We start from the raw sequence: 21,084 nt of genomic DNA, 5'->3' as shown, positions 1-21,084 counted from the left end.
GCAGCCCCTCTTTAAAACAAAGCTCCCAAGACACAAAGGCGGGCTGGAGGGTCCCAGGCAGAGGCCGGTCCTCAGCCTGTCTCCAAGCACCCTTTCTTGTTCGCAGTCATGCTCAATCCCACACTCAAAGGCTTGCATCGCTTATTACAGACGCGCACTCGTGCATCGGCTACACGGCATCTGTGCATGGAGCCCAGCCGTGTCACACAGGCTCTGACCTTCCCTCTAGCTCTGTGCTTGTCCCCAAGAGTGGCCCACGCTCGATGTGTGTGACAGACAGTGCTGGTTTGCAGGTGCTGTGTTCTCCCAGGCAAGAACTTTACCTAGCATGCCACCTTTCTCTAAGCTGCTCCCCCTCAAAATGCAGTCGTATAGTGAGATCCAGAACACCTGCCCCCAGCTCTTCCCACGGTGGCGTCATCACCCAGCATGATGCCCTGTGGCCTGTTCCAGTTGTTGTGTGCATCAGTAGTTCATTCCTTTTCGCAGCCGAGTAGTATTCCATCGTGCAGATCTACCTCAGCTTATCCATGCACTTCCTGAAGGACGTTTGGGTTGTTTCCAATTTGAAGCAATAAAAATACAACTGCTGCCCAGCTGGAGTGGCTCAGTTGGCTGAGCGCCATCCTGTGCACCAAAAGGTTGCCCATTCCATTCCAGGTCGGGGCACATACCTGGGTTGCAGGTTCAATCCCTGGTTGGGGAACATATGGAAGGCAAGCGATTGCTGTTTCTCTCTCACATTGATGTCTCTCTCGTTCCCTCTCTCCCTTCCTCTCTCTAAGAACGTCCTCAGGTAAGGATTAAAGGACAATACACCTGCTATGAATATTTGTGAATGAGTTTTTGTACGAAAGTAGCTTTCATTTCTCCAGGATAAACACCCATGAATTATTGCTGAGTCATAGTCACATCTGTCTAACATCATAGGAACCTGCCGAGCAATCCCCGGAACCGAGGGACTATTCTGATTCCCACGCACAGTCCTGAGAAGTCCAGCTGTCCCGCATGCTCGTCGGCACTGGCTGCTGTCAGTAGTTTTTATTTTATCCACCCTAATAGGCATGTCAATTTATTTCATCCGCATCTACTTTGCATATTACCATGAATGGCATTAAACATCTTTTCGAGCCCTTATTTGACATCTAATTCTCTAAGGAAGGGGCACCTGTGAATTGCTGGTAAAAGTGTCTGTTCCAGCCTTTGGCCAATTTTCTGTTGGATGATGTGATGTGTTATTATTGGATTCACAGAACTCTATATATTCTAGATAAGCATCTTGTGAAATATATGATTTGACAATATTTTGTTTTGTTTGGTGGCTTAGTTTTTCATTCTCTTAACAAGATATTTCATAGACCAAACATTTTTAATTTTAATAAAGTCCAATTTATTCATATATTTTTATTGGTTGTGCCTTTGGTATCATGCCTAACAAGTCTTTACCTAAGAACAGGTCAAAAAGAACTTTTATATTTCCTTCTAAAAGTTTTATAATTTTCCATTTTTCCATTTAGATCCATGATCCATTTTGAGGTAAGTTTTGTATAAGGTATTAGGCACTGGCTGCTTTCCAGAAAGATTTACTTCCCTTATATACTTGAGAACTATTACTAATTCCACTTTATTAGTTTTGGATATTATCATGAAGATGTGATGGCAGGAGCTGTGGCAGCTGTTTGGGGATCGTGAAGTGAAATGCTTCATAATGAGAAATAGCGTGACAAGCATAGCGGAGTAAAAGAACAGAAAAGTCACCAAAGCCGACTTGGGACCTGATACCTCCAGGCGTCTTGTTAAGGAGATGTTCTAATAATTTAAGACATTATTTCTGTTTTCTTTTACTTGTAGTTTAGTGCATCCTAAGAGCTGCCCAGTTCTACTCTGTGAGGTGCTTGGTGTACACAGATTAGTCATTACCTTTCAGTCCAAAAGTCCATATTCATAAACCCTACAAAGAATGGAGGAAACCTGGTTCATGCCCAACCTCCAGACTCCCAGCTGAAGGAGTCTGCCCCAGCCTGGACTGTGGAAAAGCTCTGGTGGCCTGTTTGCCTGGTGGATGGCGAATGAAAGAAGAAGGGGACTGCAGAGAGGTCACAATCAATCAGGGGCCTGGCTCCACCCAACATTTCTAAATAGAAATGACAGATGCTCTAAGGAATGGAGCAAGGTGCTGAGCTGCGCCTCCAATGAGGGACACGCGGAGTCCCCTCTAAATGACAAGCTGGAAAGACAGGACAGGCACCAGGTGGGGCTCCTTCTGGGCGCAGCTGAATCCATCTGTGCCTAGCGGGCTCTCTAATAGAGAATTTCGGCCTGGATTCCTCACCAGCCATTCTTAGGACCAGGATTGTGGACAAGCCTGGGTCGCAAACCCCATGAAACAACGTGGACTTTCCAGGAAAGGCTCCTGCTGGAATCCCCACCTACATCCTTCATGAGTATATTTATAATGGATTTTAAAAGGCTCCAACGTGAGTGCTGTCTTCGGAAGCCAGGCTGCAGTCCTGGAGATGCTGATGGGCGTCCAGGGCGTGGTTAATTGTGGCTAAAGGAAGGAGATGGACATAGGCCAATACTATGCAAGTAGCAAGGCTGCCCGGGGTTTGTGCTCTGGGGACGTTCGCTCAGCATGGCCAGCTTCCAAAGACCCGGGCCCTGCTTTCACAGGGCAATTTAGATTCCTCTGCACAATGGATGGAAATAAATTTTGAATGTTAATGCTAATGGTGTCAGAGGCTCATAATCGGGCTCTCCAGTCGTAATTTTAGAGCCCTGGGTGCATCTGTGTGAGAGCACAGGTCGGGTGTCCGTGGCCATGGCCATGGAGGGGACCAATGGCCCAGCTGCTCACCTGTCGGCAGCAGGGGAGCGCTGTGTGCGCACTGACGCGTGAGCATCTCAGACGCTTCCCAGGCAGCCTCAGAAAGCCCCAGGCTCCATGCACCCAGCCCCACCCGTCATCCCTCCACCCACCCACCCACCCTCGGTCCAGTGCTGGTTTTCTGCAGATGTGCGAGGTGATTCACAGCCTGTAAAAATGCCTCCACCTGGTGCCCTCGAGGGGGCTTGCAGGATCATGAGTTCAGTGGGCAGAGACGGCGCAGGGAGCAGGGGGAGGGGGCACTGGAGCATAAGAGCAACAGCAGCCCTGCAGGGGCCTGACCGGGGGCCAGCAAGGGGGGCTGATCAGACTGCAGGCCACAGAGGACCCTGCACCGGGGCCAGCTCCTCCTGCCCGGGAAAGCACGCCCGTGGACCACAGCCCATTGCCCTACAGAGGGAGCCCCGAGGGGTCTCTAAGTCCACCCCCAGCCTCCAGGAAGCCCCTCTGCCGTGGGGGGCAGGCGCAGGGGAATGTATCTGCCTTGGCGAATCTAATCCACCGGGAGCTGCGGGCGATGCTTTAGTGAGGCGGGCGGGAGAGATTGAGGAGCAGAGGCAGGGGCCACAGTCTGGGCTGCTGGCTTTGATTGGTGGTCCTGACAACGGACAGAAGGGCTAGGAAATAAGCTGGTGGCCACGGGAGTGAAGCGGCGGGCGCGGTGGGGGTGCGGGGCTGGGGCCAGGTGCGCGCGGGCCGCGCTGACGGCAGGTGCTGGTCTAGGAGGCGGGGGGCGCGAGGGAGCGCTGCCCGATGTTCATAAACATAAAACTACCCTTAAAAAGTCTACTAAGCCCCCCGCCTGGCTCAGCGGTTCAGTGTCACCCTAGGATCCAGGCAATCGGGTTTGATTCCCGGTCAGGGCACATGCCCGGGTTGTGGGCTCGATCCCCAGTGAGAGGGGTGCAGGAGGCGGCCGATCAATGACTCTCTCATCACTGATGTTTCTCTCTCTCCCTCTCCCTCTTCTTTCTTCTCTCTGAAATCAATAAAGATATATTTTTTTTAAAAGTCTATTTAATAAAAATAAATAAACCCCCAACAAACAAAAATCCCAATATATTTAAGAGCATCTGTTTATTTTTTATCTTCATTCAAACTCGTATAAGCCCACTTTACCTGCCCACTGCCTTTGCTCTGCCTTTCTGTTCGTAATTTTAAAAAAATTAGCCCATATAAGGAGGTTTCGTCCAAGATGCAGAAAGGAAAAACGGAAGGAAAGAAAAGACAGACTCAGCAAGAGCGCAGGAGAGAAGGTTTGCATTTTAGAGGGAATGCTGTCACAGGACAGATAGTACATATTAAAATTTACCCCATCTCTACACCCCAAAATTATTTTTAAGTGAATTACAAAAGGGGCCACACAGAGAGAAAGGCCATAAAAACAAATGAACAAGCCTAAAAACAAGAGGCACGAAGAAATATATCTTAAACACCTCGGATAATTGGATTATGTAAATAAGCAATATATTCTGTGCTGGTTGTTAAAAAACGTTCATAGATTTTGACCCAGTAATCCCAGTTCTGAGACGATATTAAATCGGGGTCATTTGAAGGGTGAAAGTGAAAGTTCACCCAACTGTCAGGGATACAAATGGTTAAGTAAATTATTCCACATTAACGGAGAGATTTTCCAGCCACTGAAATTAGGCTTTGCATTTTTTAGTCAAATGAAACATGCTTATTATATTAAGTGAAAAAAGATTAAAAACTGTGTGCAAATATGACCTCGAATATACTGAAAACAAAACCACCTGGAAGAACTGGGGGGAAACGGGGGCTGCCTTGGCCTGTGGTGGGTGGTCCGCGTTTCCGAGGGGGCTGGGCGGGGGCTGAGCCTGGTCTACCAGGGTAGAGCCCGGGGCAGGGGGGCTGATAAGCGTTAGACTTGGGGGGGAGAGTGGGAGCTGAAGAGGGGTTTGTGTTCTCCATGCTCCCTCTGAAGGCAAAGAGCCGGGACGGGGCAAACCCAGAGCCGGGCGTAGGTATGAGCGAAAGATTTTTTGGAACAAGAGACACATGAGCAGGGAGGAAGAAGCGGCTGGGAAAGCCGGCGGAGAGGCCAGAGAGCAATCCCGCCCCGGCCAGGCCCGGCGCAGTCCCTGTGGAAATCTCTGCAGCATCAGAAACAATCCTGAGCCTGCGGCTGCCCAGCCCGCTAACCTGCAGAGCTCGGGGCAGGGGCGCACCCCAGTGGGCCCAGCAGGGCGCGGGAGATGGGGGTCTGGGCCAAGGACAGTATTGTCCCATCACTCCCCCCGGGCTTGGGTAACTCAGTCTACAGGGACCCCTACGGGTGCTGCCCTTCTTGACTGGGTGCTGGGACTCCCCCACCCCTCCCCAGGCCCTTCCTCTGGGTCTTCAAAGCAGCACTTGCTGGAAATAGAAACACCACACAGCTGTATTTGCCAGGGAGTGAGGCAGGCCACGTAGATCATTTCAAATAGTTTCTAACAGCCGTGCTTTTCAAAAACAAAGAGAAATAGGTGATTTAATTTTCATAATAGTTTACCCGATATATTTAAGAAATTATCATTGCAACATGTAATCAAGCAGAGGCTGTTAATGAAATACCTTCATGTTCACACTAGGCGTTTGGGCCCCGGGCAGTTCTGTCCTCTCGCAGGTCTCAGGCCCCGCCTGCCCCGCTTCTCGGCTCGGTAGCCTCGCGGGTCAGGGCGTCACTCATCACGATCCCGCTCGGAACCTCATCATTGTTGCTTCCTCGGGATTGCAGAGGGAGGGCTGTGCAGGCAGACACCTGGGTCCAGTCTGCCCCGCCTCCTCCTAAACCGGTGACCTTGGGAAGGTCGTTTCACATTTCCAAGGCTTGCTCTCCTCATCTATAAAAATAATAAAATACAATACCAGTGTTTACTCACGGGCCTGATGTGGTGTGGTGCTGTGCCTCACAGAGAGCTGAGTGAGTGTCCCCAAGCCACTGGGCAGGGCAGGGCCACTTCCGCTGCAGCCACGGTGTGTGGACACCCCTAGGGTAGGATTCCGGGACAGAGTCTCATCTGTCCCCTGTCCCCTAACATCACCCCCTCACGACTACTCTACCCCAACACCCACTCCCCAAGCTTACCCTCACTGTGCTGAATTCCTACAATGTCCCTTACCATCCTCTCATTAAGGAATTCATGTGACACCATATCAAAAAGGTCCCTCTCTTTTCGGAATTGCTCTAAAACTTGTTGATAAAATCCCCTCGTCTCGCATTTGTCTCTGCTTTCTATGTTTTAAACATGGGCATCTATTTCCAACACGAGCGGAAGGCCTGTGAAGGATCGCTCCCTTCCCGTGTCCCAAGGCCTCGGGCGAGTCCGTGTTATCCATCAGCCAGGCGCCGAGTGAATGATGCTCACAGGCCTGCGTAACGGTGCCCATGAATATTTACCGCTTAGGAGGAATCTTCGGGCCCCAGCATCTAGCCAGCATTGAGCATGTGACTCCAAGAGGCCGTGTCACTGGAGACAAACACTGCAGTTAGTGCGATAACCCCAGTGTGGTCCTGGTGACGACTATTGACAGTTAGAGCAGACCCCACGGGTTCAGGCACAGTCCCCGACAGGACTGTCCTCACTTCAGATGCCAACTGCAAGTTCAGGGATCTGAAGGCCACCCACACTTCCCACCAACTGGGGGTTTCTTGACCCTCTCAGTTTTGGTAATTCACTAGATGACTCGGAGAACTCAGTAAGGTTCTGCATGAAGAATACAAATCAGTTCAGTATAAAGGATACAAATCAGTACCAGCCACATGAAGAGACACGGAGGGCGAGGTCTGAGAAGGTCCCAGACACGGAGCTCCTGTGTCCCCACCCCATGGAATCAGGACAAGTCAACTTCCCAGCCGCTGATGAGTTTGCTGACCAGTGTCTGGAGTTTTTATTGGGGTTTCATTACGTCGGCATGATTGATTGAACCGTTGGCCACATGATTGAACTTGGTCTCCAGCTCATCTCCCCCTCCACAAGCCAGGTCCGTAGCGAGCCCTCTGGTGCCGTGTTTGGCGGTCCCAGCATGCCCAGCCCCAGCCCCAAGACTACCTAGGGTCCCACCATGAGTCACCTGGTTACCATGAGCTCCGACGTGGTTCAGGGCTCACCATAAATAACAAAGATGCTCACTCCTATCACTCAGGAAATGCAAAGGGTAGAGAAGCTGCCCCAGGACCCGGGAAGGCAGACTAGACCCCTTGTTCATTACGGCACAGCTAGACATTCAAAATGCATTGGAAACTGAATTCTTGTTCCCTGTTATTTCCACTAAATCAAAATTATGAAGTTCTCAGTTCTCTCTAAAACTACGAAATAAAAGTTACACACAGGCACACCGTTTTATATGAGGTCACTGGGAGAGCACAGTTCCCGTAAGTAATAAAAAAAGAGAACTCTGCACCTTTACGCAGGTGAAAGTAAGGAAAGTGCTGGGATTCACATACACAGACGTTTGAAACACAGAAATACGACTCATCGGACGTGGAACGTTCTGCTAGTGGACGTGTAGTTTTGAGCCTAAAGATAATCATTTGCCCAGATGTCTAAGTCAGCACTTGGTGACTGCGAGGGGGCGTCACAGGCCCAGCGAGTGAGTTTGCGCCCCCAGGAGCTGACGGGCGGGGGGCGAGGCCCGTGGCCCCTGCTGCTACCACTTCCCTGCGGCCACAGCAGAGGAATGTGAGGAGGAGGGTTTGTGCCGCAGGTCTGCGTTTCCCCAGACTCACTGCGGGTTAGAGTCTTCGTTTTCTGTTAGGATGGAAAGTTGAATTTTTTTTAAAACCCTCCCTTACCTGAAGGCTTCTGGCAAGATCACACATTTCAAACTTCATGACCCCGATGATAATTAACATGAAATGTCCAAGTGCCTCCAGAACTTCCTTTAAAATTCCCATCCTGAGGCTTTGGCCAAACCTTCTCCAGCACAAAACAGTTTTTCAGCCTCTGTGACCCAGCCTCTCTTTAGGAATGACTTTTCTTTTGAGAGAAAATAAATAAGTCACTTTCCCAAGGCTCCAGTTGACATAAGTTCCATTTTAAAGGAAGTTTTTCTTGGCGTATGAGCACCTTTCAAAAGGGGAAGAGGGAGCTCTTCCCCCGAGGTCTGCTGGCATTTTTACAAACTGCAGTGTCAAAGCATCTCATTAGCGTATGGTTTCACTCCAAGCAGGGGCTGCGGTGAATCGGGTGAAATACCTGTCATTGTCACCCTCCTACAGCCTCTAATCATCACTGTGGGCAGCGGTAGGAATTAGAGACAATGCCTTTGCCATTACTGATGTTTTCATTTGACTTTTTTTTTTAACATCATCAAGGTAAGCAAAGAGAGGAAAGCTCCACAGAATGCGGGTGTTGGCTGAGGTCACTTTTGTCCCATCCCTGCGTGGAATGGGAGGAAAGGGCTCGGGGCTTAGGCTGACGTTGTTGACAGTTGACATGTGAGCAGAAATTTACTTCCCTGCATCTGCATAAGTACATTGGAGAATTCCTCTTTTTGCAAAGACTGTAATGTAAACAAAACTCAAATTGGCCCCAAGGCAGAAGCTGTTCATCTAAGGCCAAGCAGAGGAAGCCACATAACCGTGAGAAATGCTGGCAAAATCCTGGGCCCTGGGAAGGAGCTGTGGGTGTGTGGCTTGGAGTGGGGTTGGGGGGTGGGAAGGAGGGGAGACTTCCTCTGCTCAGAGTTGAGGCTCTTTCCAGAGGTGCTGTCATTCCCTGTGACTGACCCACGCAGGTTTCCAGTGACGTGCACCCAGGGGACTCTACCGGTGTCTGCTCACGTGGCTGCCACCCGCTTCCATCCTGTCCACTGTGCTGTCACCGAATCCAAGCGCCTCCTGTCCTTGTCTTCCTTCTCCGTTTCTTTTCTAAACTTCAAAGGAGGTATGTCCCTTTGAAGCTATGGAAAGTCGCTTCTCTAAGCGTCACTTTGGCTCCAAGGCAAGTCTTAGTATTCAGTGTGCAGAGGCGGTGCTCCCCGTGTCTGGCAGCCCATCTGGCTCCAGTGCTTTTGAGTAAAAAGAAGCCGTCGTGTTTTCTTGTACTCGAGATCAGATTACACTCAAACACCATCAATAATCTGGAAAATGTCTCAGCTACTACCATGGAATTTATCAAATTCATAAGGCACGGTCTGAAATAACTGCCTTTCAAGAGATTTTTGTTAAGAAATGGAAGTAGGGTATATGATTTTTCTCCACAGAAATTCTTTTGATTTTCAAAAAATCAGTTCTTAAGGGCTAGCTTGAACTTCATGCTTACGCGTCGCTTTGGGGGAAGAAAGGGAACAAGCTGACGGGGGAGGGGAGGTAGGGCTCGGCTCATTGGGCAGGTTTTGCTGACATGTGGGTGAGGTGAGCAGGTGATTCGGGGCCCTGCTGTCACCATGGTGAGGGCCATGGCAAAGCTTTCCCGGGGAGAGGCGCATGACCTGCTTCTGAAACCTTGGGTCTGTCCCTCACATTAGTCTTGTAGGCAAAAGTCCAATGGATAGAGTGAAAAGCTCTCTTTGTTTCTCTTTAAAGAGGAATCTGGGGCTCCTTCCAGCAAGATGAGGTAGATGAACTGTACCCTATGCACTCTGTGAAGTACAGCTAAACACAGTACGTTAGTTGTATTACAGGCTCAAGAAGACTGTACAAGTGAAGAGAAGGTCAATGGGTACCTCGGGACCTGGGGAACCACCGCGGGGGGTGTTCTGGGTGTTCTTTTTTGCCTCATACATCATAGACTTGGAATCGAAGAAGCCAGCATCCTGCCTACTGGCCAAGCCAGGAGGGAACCTAGACTTCTACCCTCACCTGGCTACAATGAGGCTCCTGGAAATCCCACCAGGTAGTGTCATACAAGACCAAGTAGGGAGCCAGACTTTCATCTCACTAGGCTCTAACAGAGGACTGCTCCTCCCCAGGCACGTTGTCAGTGGAGATGTGCCTGAACTTAAACCCCCAGGAAAGAACCGTCAACCCAGGATTCTATACCCAGCAAGAGTACCCGGCAGGTGATGGAAAACTCAGAGAACTTGTCACCAGTAGGTCAACTTTAAAGAATGGCTAAGGGGAGTTCTCTGAACAGAGAGTAAACAATAAAAGAGGAACACCAATAGAGAATAGGGTAAGATGATAGACTGGCAATTTCTTTATAAAGAAAAGGAAAGAACTAAATATGTGTCTACTACATGACTGAGCCATCACACTCTTGGACATTTATCACAAAGAAAGGCAGACATATGTTCACATAAAAACCGACACTCAATGTTCACGAGAGCTTTATTCATAATGTCCCCAAACTGGGAAAGACCCAGATGTCCTTCAGGGGGTGAAAGGCTAAACTGTGCATCCCTATCACAGAGCGTGACTCACCAACAGGCAGGAATGAACTATCAACACACACAACAACCTGTATGAATCTCCAGAAAACTATGCTGAGTGAGAAACTCCCCTGAGGGTATATGCTGTGTAATTCCACTGATATGATATACTTTAAATTACAGATTTGTAGAGGCTAGGGGCTAGGGGGTGGGGTTGGAGACCGGTGTGGCTTATTTTTTGTCATTTTTTATATCAATACTGACATCCTGGCTATGATAACAATTATAGTTGTCCCAGGTGTTAACCATCGGGAGAAACAAGCTCTCTGTGTTTTGAGTCTACAACTATCTCAAAATGAAGTGCAATTTTTTTTAAAAATAAAGGAATCTGTAGATGCCTGGAAATTCTGCGGGAGCTCCTGTGATAGCCAGCTTGCTCCATAGCCTAGTACTGTGTGTGTCTCAGCCTTTGATCCTCGGCAGTATGTTAGGGGTGCAGAGCTTATCAATGATGACCTCACTGACCCTAGAGTACACAGAACAATTTGACCCACACTGAACTCACAGAATTCTGGCTCCTTGACAAAAAACACACTCTCACCTGACAAATTAAATTCAGGAAGCTCCAAGCCTATTGCAAATGGATTTTTTTGAAAATCAGCATTTTCACTGTTTTCTGCCATGAAGATGAAAGTCAACATCAATGAGATGTCGAAGAAGACAAGTGGTCGTGTCCAAGGGCCACCTCACTCTGCACTCAGAAAGCCCGGCTGAAGCAGGCTTCTCATCGACTTTTCCTGTTGTGCAGAATTAAAGTTCCCTTTTTTGTTTTAGTGGCCCAACTAAAATTTGTTGGAATTACTTTACATAAACTAGAAATCAATTTTTGCACGAGAAAATTAAAGTTTAAAGATATTTTCTACAAAATATACTCATTTTTTTATTAAAAATATTCATTTCCAATACAATAGAGCATAATTATATGCAAATTACTATGAAACTGAGTCAGGAGATTATAGTTTTCATTATAATTTTAGAGTCCATGGTAAAAAAGAAAAACAAAAAAACAATGACCTCTGGACTTGTATCACTTATGTGATCAAGTTTCCCAACAGGAATCATTTGCAGCGCCCAGCGCCCATTTTAGACTGTCTGAATACCACACATTGACCAAGCACGGCTGGCCTCAGAAAACAGGCGCCTTGCTTGGGGTCGGAGCAAACTTACGCACGGGAGCCTGGGCTGCCTCGATGGGCCGAGACACTCATCCCTGCCGCCCTGCACCCGTCGTGTTCCCTCGCCCGAGTGCTCAGGTCTCCGGGACATTGATGCCGGCCACGGTTTAAAAATAACCTGGCTATAAAATACCAAAACTGAAAGGCTTTTATCCCGGGTAATGATGTCCCTCCCCGAGTGTGTGAGTAAGGGCTTGGTTTCCTCAACTGTGGAATGAGGGGCAGGGATGAATTAATTACTGCTGAGGTCTCCCGGCGCTAATGGCCAGAGATGACTGGTTTCTGAGTATCCGAGAAGCCGCCTCTTTCTCATTAGGCAATATCACAACCTGGCTCCGAGTCCTTGGATTAGGAGGGTTAGCTGTGGGCTGAGCTCAGCTCGGAAGATGCCTCAGCACCGTTTCCTGAGCGTCTGGGCTTTAAAACACAAGACGGGCGTGGCATGGAAACGTGACAATCCAACTCCCATGTGTCAGCAATGCCGAGTGCCCCATCCACTAGAGGTCATGGGTCACTTTCTTGCAGGAACCAGGATAGATGCCCACTGCTCATCACAAGGGCTCCTCCACTGGAAGCCCCAGCCGCACACAGACATCCCATGCCCCCCGCAGCTGTGCCCGTCCCACCTCCGGCCCCACCTACAGAGCTCAGGGGCTTTGGGACATCTTCTGAAGCAGGAAGGGCAGGAGCCGGGGTGAAGGGAGATGGCGGGAAGAAGTGCAGCTTTTTCTGATGGAGGAAAGGGGCAGGGTGCTTGGCGTGCCCCCCCGACCTCCCTCCCCCTCCCCCAGCACACAGTGCCCTCCCTTCTCTGACTCGGTGGCCTCTTTCTGAGCTCTGGGCTCCCACGCTCGGCCCACCCTGAAACAGCCATGCTCTTCCTCTGCCTGACTCTCTGGCCTGCTTCTGTCCACCTGGAAAACTCCTACCTGAACTTCAAGACTCAGCTCAAATATAGCCTTATTTACAAGGCTTTCCCGATTTCCCAGCCCCTTCCCGTGCCCTCCTCACCTCTTCCAGGGGCTCGGCTCACATCCTTGCTACCGCAGAGAGCGTCCTTGGAGACAAATGCCTGGCTCTCGCTGTGGATTCCCAGGGCCCGCAGGTGAGATCTCTGGGTAAGGGCCTGGAGGTGCGGGCCTCAGGTGAGGGCTCTGTAGGTGGGGCCGCTACACAGGGAGGTCTTGGGGCATTCTAGGAAAAAAGGAGGAAGGAAGGAAGGAAGGAAGGAAGGAAGGAAGGAAGGAAGGAAGGAAGGAAGGAAGGAAGGAAGGAAGGAAGGAAGGAAGGGGGGGAGGGAGGGAAGGAGGGAGGGAGGGAAGGAAGGAAGGAGGAAGGAAGGAGGGAAGGAGGGAGGGAGGGAGGGAAGGAAGGAAGGAAGGAAGGAAGGAAGGAAGGAAGGAAGGAAGGAAGGAAGGAAGGAAGGAAGGAGGGAGGGAGGGAGGGAGGGAGGGGGGGAGGGAGGGGCGGGCCACAGACTGGCCTCACTCCGTTCTGCGCTGGAATCACAAGACCAGCATCTGGTAGCCGGGCAGCAGCATTTTGCAGGTTACGAAACACTTTCCCCATGTATTGCAGAGCTTAATCCCGGAGGCAATTCCATGCGCCTTGCACAGGCAGAAACCCAGGTCCTTGGCCACTGGCCCCAGCCGCGCAGATGGCGAGCCCTCCCCTGGGCCCAGCTCCCCCTCCGGCCGCTGCTGGCAGCTTCTGCTCAGGCTCTGTCCATGCAGGTGCCGCCATCGACGTCCTCAGGGAGCTGCGGGCTCCTTGCTCCTAAGGCGCCCCAGGTCCCTGGGCTCTCAGGAGAGGACAGCGGATTCCCAGCGGAGGGCCAGGCGGAAGCCCCCTGGTGGGACAGGAGTGAGTCCCCCTTTCCCTCTGGAACTGTCCTCAGCAAGACTCCAGGAACCACATCTGCCCCCTGGCATCTAACACTCGGGTTTCTAAGGAGGAAAATAAAGAAGCCGAAATTGCGTTTTGATCATCCACATGAAACTGCACAACAATAAACCGGGAAAAGAGATAGGCTGTAAAGTGAAGGCGTGGAAACGCGTGGTGGTGGGTGGTGAGGCGCTCCGCTCACCAGGGAGCAGAACAGAACTTGGATTCTTCTGAGGCTCAGGAAGGCTGCCACCCCGGAGGAGGCGAGGGGACGCACGGGTGACCTGGGGCTCGGAAATCAGCAGGCCAGCTCCGCCTGCAGGGCCCCGATGCCCCTCTTCATGGAAAGGATGCTATTGGTTTCCTCTGTCGTTATTATTATTTTTGGAAGGTGATACGTGCTCATAAGAAACGACAAAGAAGAAGCATATTGTAGAGACCTGAATGCCGTAACCCGGGGTGAGTGCCGTGAGAGGCGTGTGCATCTGTTCTACTGTTGTGCACACAGATTTACATAATTGAGCTTATACAGCATATGCAACTTTATATCCTGATTTTTTTTACTTAATATTGTATAGTATATTTTTTACCAGTTGTTGACAATTTTCAAGAGGTTTTTGAATGGTTCTGTAATGATCTGTTGTATAATCCACCAGCATTTAATTATTCCCCTATCGTTGGATGTGAGATTTTTGCATTTTTCCACTATTATGGCTAATATTGTGATGAGCACTTTTGCAGAGAAGTCTTTGATGGTCACTAAGATTGTTTGCTGGGAATAGTTACTAAGAAAAGGAATCACTGAATCAAATTATGTTAATCGAGAAAGTCTGCAGCCGTTAATCCTTAAGTAGCAGAAGCAAGCTCACTGTTCTCTTCCTTAATGGGCAATGACTGCAGTCATTATTTTTAAATGTTTCTCATTTAGTAATTAATGACTATCTCACTATTGTGGTGAGTTGTTTTTCCATAATCACCAGCAAATTTGGATAATTTTTATACTTATTTATCAATAATCTCCTTGTAAATAACCTACTATTCCTTCAGCCTCTTTGCAAGTAAAGAAAACAAAACACTTAAAATCCCAAGACCCTGATTAAAACAGCAACAACAAACATGCTCAATTAAGTAGGAGTTGAGGGACATATCCTTGACATGATAAAATATTCCTTAGTCCCAAAGCCAAGCTTGTACCTAATCGGAAAACATGGTAAGAGAGTGTGCACACCATTTCTATACCTGTGGGACATTGTAGTGGAGGAATCGGCCAATGCAATGAGACAGGAAAAAATAATACTGGGACAGGAAGAAAACTCTTTCTGTTTGCTGTGATATGTGAGTATCCCTAAAATCCCAAGAAAATCAGCATTAAAATAAAGTATTAAGCTAAAATTAAAACCTACATGTACAAAGTGAAACAAATTAAAGAATTCAGTAAAGAGTCAGGGTATAAAATAAACATAATAATAAATGGCCTTTACACAAACAATGACAAAACAGGAGAGACAGTGGATAAGAAAACACCATTTAACTAGCAATAAAAAAATACATAAAATAAACTTTAAAAACCTATGAACTTATATGAGAAAAATGGTAAAATACCCCTTTTAAAAATAAAATGAGACTTGCCTGAGTGGAGAGTCATCTCGTGTTCTTGGGTAGAAGTACTCAAAATTATAAAGAGGCCAGTTTTCTCAGGTTAATATATAAATTTCCTGTGACACCAATGAAAAGGCTAGTAAATTTACTTTTTTCTGAAACCAAATAAGTAGATTCTACATTTCATATGGAAACTACTGCAAAATATCTAAAAAATTTTAAGAGAAGAGCAATTAAGGGAAACTTATTAGATATTAAAAATATGATAAACAGGCCAATAGAAGAATCAACAGATCAATAAAAGAAAATAGAAATCCATAAATAAACCCAGTCACATGTGGAAACTGAGCACATATGAAAGAGAGCATCTCTCAAGTCCCTGGGAAAACATCAGCTTTTTTTTTAGCAGTGTCAGGAACTTGGCAACCACTTGGAAAATTGGACAGGACCCCTCCACCCTCCACCCCCCAGCATTTATTCTAACACATTTCAACTGGATCCAGAGGCAAAAATAGAAATGTGCAAATATTAGAGAAAGCAGGAGTGACTGAACTTGGAAATGAGAAATGCTTTTCTATTTGGAACTCAAATTTGGAAGCAATAACATGAAAAATTGATAAGCAAAATGGCATACTTTTTAAATTATATGGCACAAATCACTCTAAATGAATTCAAGACAAACAGCACACTGGGAGAAAATAGTTACAGCTTTATTCATAATGGGGAAGGACACGTTAAAATTACATGTTGATTCCATCTCTCACCTTTCAGATTAACACCATTCATAAGCTTGACAAGGTGGGGGGACAGACACCCTGACAGTGCTGGTCACTGCCCCACAGAGCAGAACTAAACATCTCAGGAAATGGCAAAAGCACACATCCTTGCCCTAGTGGCCCACTTCTAAGAGTTTCCCTCAAAGACAAAGGCCCTGAAATATGAACCGACACTGGGAAAATTTGATGATTGTGTCATTGCTTACATTAGGAATACAGGAAGCTCTGCAGGGGGGACAGGACCCTCCTGATAGTGGGGGTCAGGAGGCTGGAGACATCATGGGGGCCTCTGTGCTGACCCAAGGGATGGCTTGTTTGATTTTAAGTGAAAAGATAAACAAAGTGCAGAAGAGCGTATATAGTATATGATCACTCATGTCACAGGAAGAAGCAGAGGGGGGGTGATGGGTGTGGTGAGATGGGCACAGCGTGGAGAGAGACAGGTGTGGGAGTAAGGCCATTCCCATCGACCTGTTTCATGGTTTTCCTGTTCAACCATATAAATATTTTATATATTCAAAACACAAAATTAAGGGGGGAAAAAATGACAAGCCATAGCATTGAATCCAAACAGAACTACAAAGACCCCAATATAGAGCAAATCTATAACAAAAATCACACAAACACTTCAAATATCTTGTAAATAGCATCCTTTAAGTGTCTGCCCTTAGTGGAATATATTCTGAGAACAATAATGAAAATTTGTGGGGTTTTTACTGGGTTTGTTGAAAGTGCTAATGACACAGTGACAGTGACATTGCGTGTGTGTCTTTGGAGAGAGCAGTGAAGAGCGTCACAGTGACACTGGGATGCAGCACTCACTGAGGGAGGGGGGAGGAAATACGCAGATGGTGTGGAGAGACCTGTGATGCTGGCTTTGAATTAGTGCGAGCACTACTGACCCATGATTTCAAACATAAAATATTTAATTGAAATAAAAAATTCCATCTTTCTCTAATGTAATGTATGTATGTATGTTTGCATATAGGGTGTCCCCCCAAAAAATGTATACACACACTTTGAATAATTACACAGGCAGTGTTTGTTAAAATACATTTCATTTTCAAAATTGAGCTGCCAGCTGTTGAAGCGTGTATACACTTTTGGGGGATACCCTGTGTCTCGTCTCCTCTATCTGTCCATTAAAAGGGATCGGCGTTCCTTGGAGAAATGGCTCACTCCACGTGGAGAGGGAGAGGACCACTCGAACCTGAGACGCCCCCCACCCCCTAGGGCCCTGGCTCAGCAAGCCCTCCTGGCCCCTGGCAGTGTGCTCGGTCTTCAATGCCCAGTCATAGTTCCTCGAAAATATCCCCCTTCCCTAAGCCACATTCCCTAAAAATATGCTTGTAATATCTTTATGCACGAATCCACTCACTCAGACTCCCTCTGCGCGCCAGCTCCATGACACTCGATGTTTATGTGCTCATTACAGAAATGTTTATAGCAAAATAAAATGAATCTTTCAAAAGGAGATTATGCACTTAATAATTTCTGTGCCCCAAATTGTCTAGCCCTTGCATTTTCCAGCATCTGTAGAAGCAGGACGCACGGGCTCTCCTGTGGAATGAACACACCCGGGGTCCCGAGGGCCAGTGCCTGCAGCCAGCTCCTGAAACCCCGTTGCAGACAGACCACCCAACATGAGCCACTCTTCTCCCTTTCCATGCACACACGCACAGGCACACACAGGCACACACACGTGCACATGTGCACACACGTGCACACAAGTCCTTACTCCTGAGTGTTTCTCTCCACATGGTGCACGTTTAACCCACATGGCTCAGACCGCCCAGCAGTCCAGCTCCCAGATTCAGAGAGTTGGAAACACCCTGCCCCAGGCCCGTGGCTCCTGGTGGCCCACACTGGGCTCCGGCTGCCTCCACCTCGAATCCACTCCTCCGCCCAGCCTGGCCCGGCCTCTGCTGCTGCCAGGGAGGGTCATTACTCAGGGGCTGGTCACAGGCTGGCTCCTTCTCTAAGCTCATCCGCTCCCCATGAAGAGCTAATCGGAGCCTGTTGGAAATCCCACTTCTCCGGGTCACCTGGGCTGGGCCGGGGAGTCCCCTCACCTCTCTGTCTCTGCTTTCAAACAGCCTCTGTGTGTCTGGTGCCAGGACTGCTGAGAAGGAGATTAACGTATAAAATATGCATGAAGGCAGGGAGCTTTCATCACACTCCCGGCATCCAGCAGGGCCTGTGCGGGGACCTCATTCCCTCCCCAGGAAGCAGCCGCCACGGCACAGCACCCACTACGTGTCCCCAGTGGCCAGGCCGCCCGAGGGAGCGAGGCCCATGGGCACTTTTCAAAGCCCTCCACACAAGGAGCTCCAGGTGGGGAGGAGCCGCAGGAGTGGGGACCCTGCTGCACCCCAACTCTGTCCTGACTGTCACCTGCCTCCGGGCTCCTCCACAGAGCCAGGAGGAAGGCTAAAGTAGAATCAGGAGAGGGCGGCTGTCCTAGGGGAAGGAGAGGGAGGAGCCAGCGGCCTGCGTGTGGGGCACAGAGGCTGAGACGGACCCAGGGCTCCTTCCGAGCTTTAGGGGCCCAGTGAGGGTGGGCGTGGTGGCAGACAGGTGGGGCCTAGCCTCTGCCCCACCCCATTCTGGGGGAGTGGAATAAGGGACAGACCGGCTGCCTGCATGGTTGGGGAGGGACACAGGCTGACCCCGTAAATGGCCAGTCATGGGTGAGCAGGCCTCTGAGCTTTCTGAGTAGAGAAAGCAACTTCTGTCCCACTGCTGTCCCCTCTGACACAGGTGAAGGCTAACACCTGGGACAGATTGTGTGAGTCCGAGCTCAGTGCAGCCGCAGCTCCACTGAGGGTGACAGGGTACAGGGGCTGGGGCTACAGGGGGACCGAACCAGCAGGACCCGGGGGATGGTGGTCTCTCCACCTGGTCCAAGCCTCTAACCTGGACAACACAGGTGAGCTGTGTTCTCCTGACGGAGAAAAACAGGTGCCTGGCCCAGGGGCGGAGAAGCTGAGGGAAGGAGCCCGAGCAGCTGCTGGGACCCACAGGGTGAGCCAGCAGGTCTGTGACAAGGACTCTCCCCACTGTGGTTAGAGACCCTTTCTAGAGCCAGCCCATACCTGTCCTGTTTTCTCAACCCATGGTCAAAAGGGCCTTTTAAATCCTAAATATTTTCAAGGAAATTTCTCTTTAGACTTAAGCTAAACTCGTGAAAGTGAACACGTAGCTAAGAGGCTGATTTTTTTTCCTGAAGATATTTTCATTATTTGATAAGGATTTAAACGGACTTTAACTACCTCCCCAGACAGCTCTTCTTAAATGTTTTAATTTTAAGACCTTCCTGGCTTAATACATTATAGGTGCATAATCAGGTTGTATATTCTTTCTATCTCAGCCTGAGTAATAAGAAGATGGGATTAGAGTAATTCCTCTGCCGGTGAGTAAATGCAGCAACCGGGGGCGAGGCGGCTCCTCCCAGCTCCAGCTGCTGGGGGGCTCTCCCTCCCAGTACCGGCCATCCCCTGACCTCCCCCCACCCTCCTGCCCCACGGGCCCAGGTACCGGTCCCACCTGAGGCAGCGCAGACCATCGGGGACAGGATGTCATGCACGTGGTGTCGATCAGGCCTGTCTTGTGGCGGCCACTGCTCCCCTGGCCCTGATCACCCTCAGCCCTCAGGATGGGAAGGGCTGCGTTGTAACAGAGGGATCCCATCTTCGGGTTAAAGGCCAGCAGGCTCGCTGTTGGTCGCCAGACTCTCTGCGCCCCAGGCTCTATTTTAAACAATGCTGAGCATTGTTGGAGAGGGACGGGGGTCAGGTGTGTGCTCGCTCTGAGGACCTAGACAAGTGACTTCTGCGGCCTGAGCCCCGGAACGCATAAGAACGGAGCTCCTGAGGGCCTGTGTGCTCTGGAGGAGATAGAGAGACATGCAGGGAGCCCTGAGCTCAGAGCCTGTCCTCGCTTAGCCTCCCAGCGTGACTGCTGTAGGGTCTTGCTGGGCAGCAGGGTCCTCGAGGCCACCTGCCTGCTCTCCAGTGCCAACCGATCGCTCACTGCCTCTCTGACTCAGTCTGTCCTTCCATGAAATGGGGCAGTCTTGGCTGCCCTGTGGGTCCCTGTGAGGATCACAGGAGTTAGCAGCCTGAAGCAGCAGGGCGTCGTCTGGCAGAGGTCTGCGGTGAGGACATCTGAGCTGCCATTGTTGCCTTAGGGCCATTCCAGCCGGGGTCAGCACAGTCTACTTCGCCAGTCTGTCTTCTCTGAGCTAGTTGCTCCGGAGGGCAGGACTGAGTCTCCACTTCTGCCCCCAGAACAAACCGGGCTATGGCCTTGGTGGGACTCAGCATTTGCTGTGTCCAATTGCGACGTGTGACTCTGCTGTTCTACCCCCCACAGCTAGAGACGAGGGGCATTGGCAGGGACTCAGCAGCAGTGACCCCTCTGGACAAAGGACACCCCTAGGTCGCTAACCCAGGCCTTGCTGTCCTGACCTCTGGGCCACCAGGGTCAGGCTGACCGTGCAACAGAGGGTCTAATGAGTCAGCTCAGGGACAGTTCACTGCCAGCCACTGTGTCAAGGCCACCAACAGGGGGAGCAAACTGTTCCGCTTCCCGGGCACTGGCGGTTGGATGCGGTCAAATTGTTGGGCTTTTATGGACCATTCCATTTCTAAAATATGGTGTAAGTTGCAAAGTGATGATGCCTGTGGCAAGAAATATTTATTGTGTGTAGGACCATAATAAATATTGCTTTTATATCCTAAATAAAACCTAAAAATCCTGAATGCTTTGTGGGCCCCTTTTATGTCTCCCCATTACGGCTCTGGTCCAGTGGTTTAGCCAAAATTTAGTGGCAGTGAACATGAGCTACGGTGACGCACTCCCTGGCCCCAGACAGCTGTGAGCACGCTCCATCACCACCATCCTGGAGGGGCCCCAGAGAGCATCTCATCTCAGTCAGTGTGAACCACGAAGGCTGGAGGTGTGGACTCCTGACTTTGTGTTAAATGTGTGTTGCAGAGGTGCGGACATTGGAAGGAGAGTAAAAATGGTTCATTCCTTGGCACCTTTGCCAGAAGGTGATTTACTGTAGGGAGCACATAGGATGCCCACATCTCGAGACCTCGCAGGCAGAATTAGGGGACTATGGTGGAGACGCCCACCGCGGATGGAGGTGGAGATGAGTCAAGTACCATCCATCACCCGCTGAAGCCAGCACCATGCCCATCTGCAAGTGTAGAAAGTGCCCTGTTTTCTCCTGGGAGCGACTGCCCTGTTCATCTTCATGTCCCTGAATCTGTCCCCTAGGGCTGCAGGTTGTCTCCCAAAGGACAGTCCACGTTGGGCCAAGATGGGTCCCAGGAGGACGACACACCAGGGAGGGGCATGTGGAAAGGCAGACAGTCCGTGT

This window comes from Miniopterus natalensis, chromosome 14, assembly GCF_054644295.1.
Source record: "Miniopterus natalensis isolate mMinNat1 chromosome 14, mMinNat1.hap1, whole genome shotgun sequence".
Taxonomy (NCBI): Eukaryota; Metazoa; Chordata; class Mammalia; order Chiroptera; family Miniopteridae; genus Miniopterus; species Miniopterus natalensis.
This window is presented reverse-complemented; position numbering follows the sequence as displayed.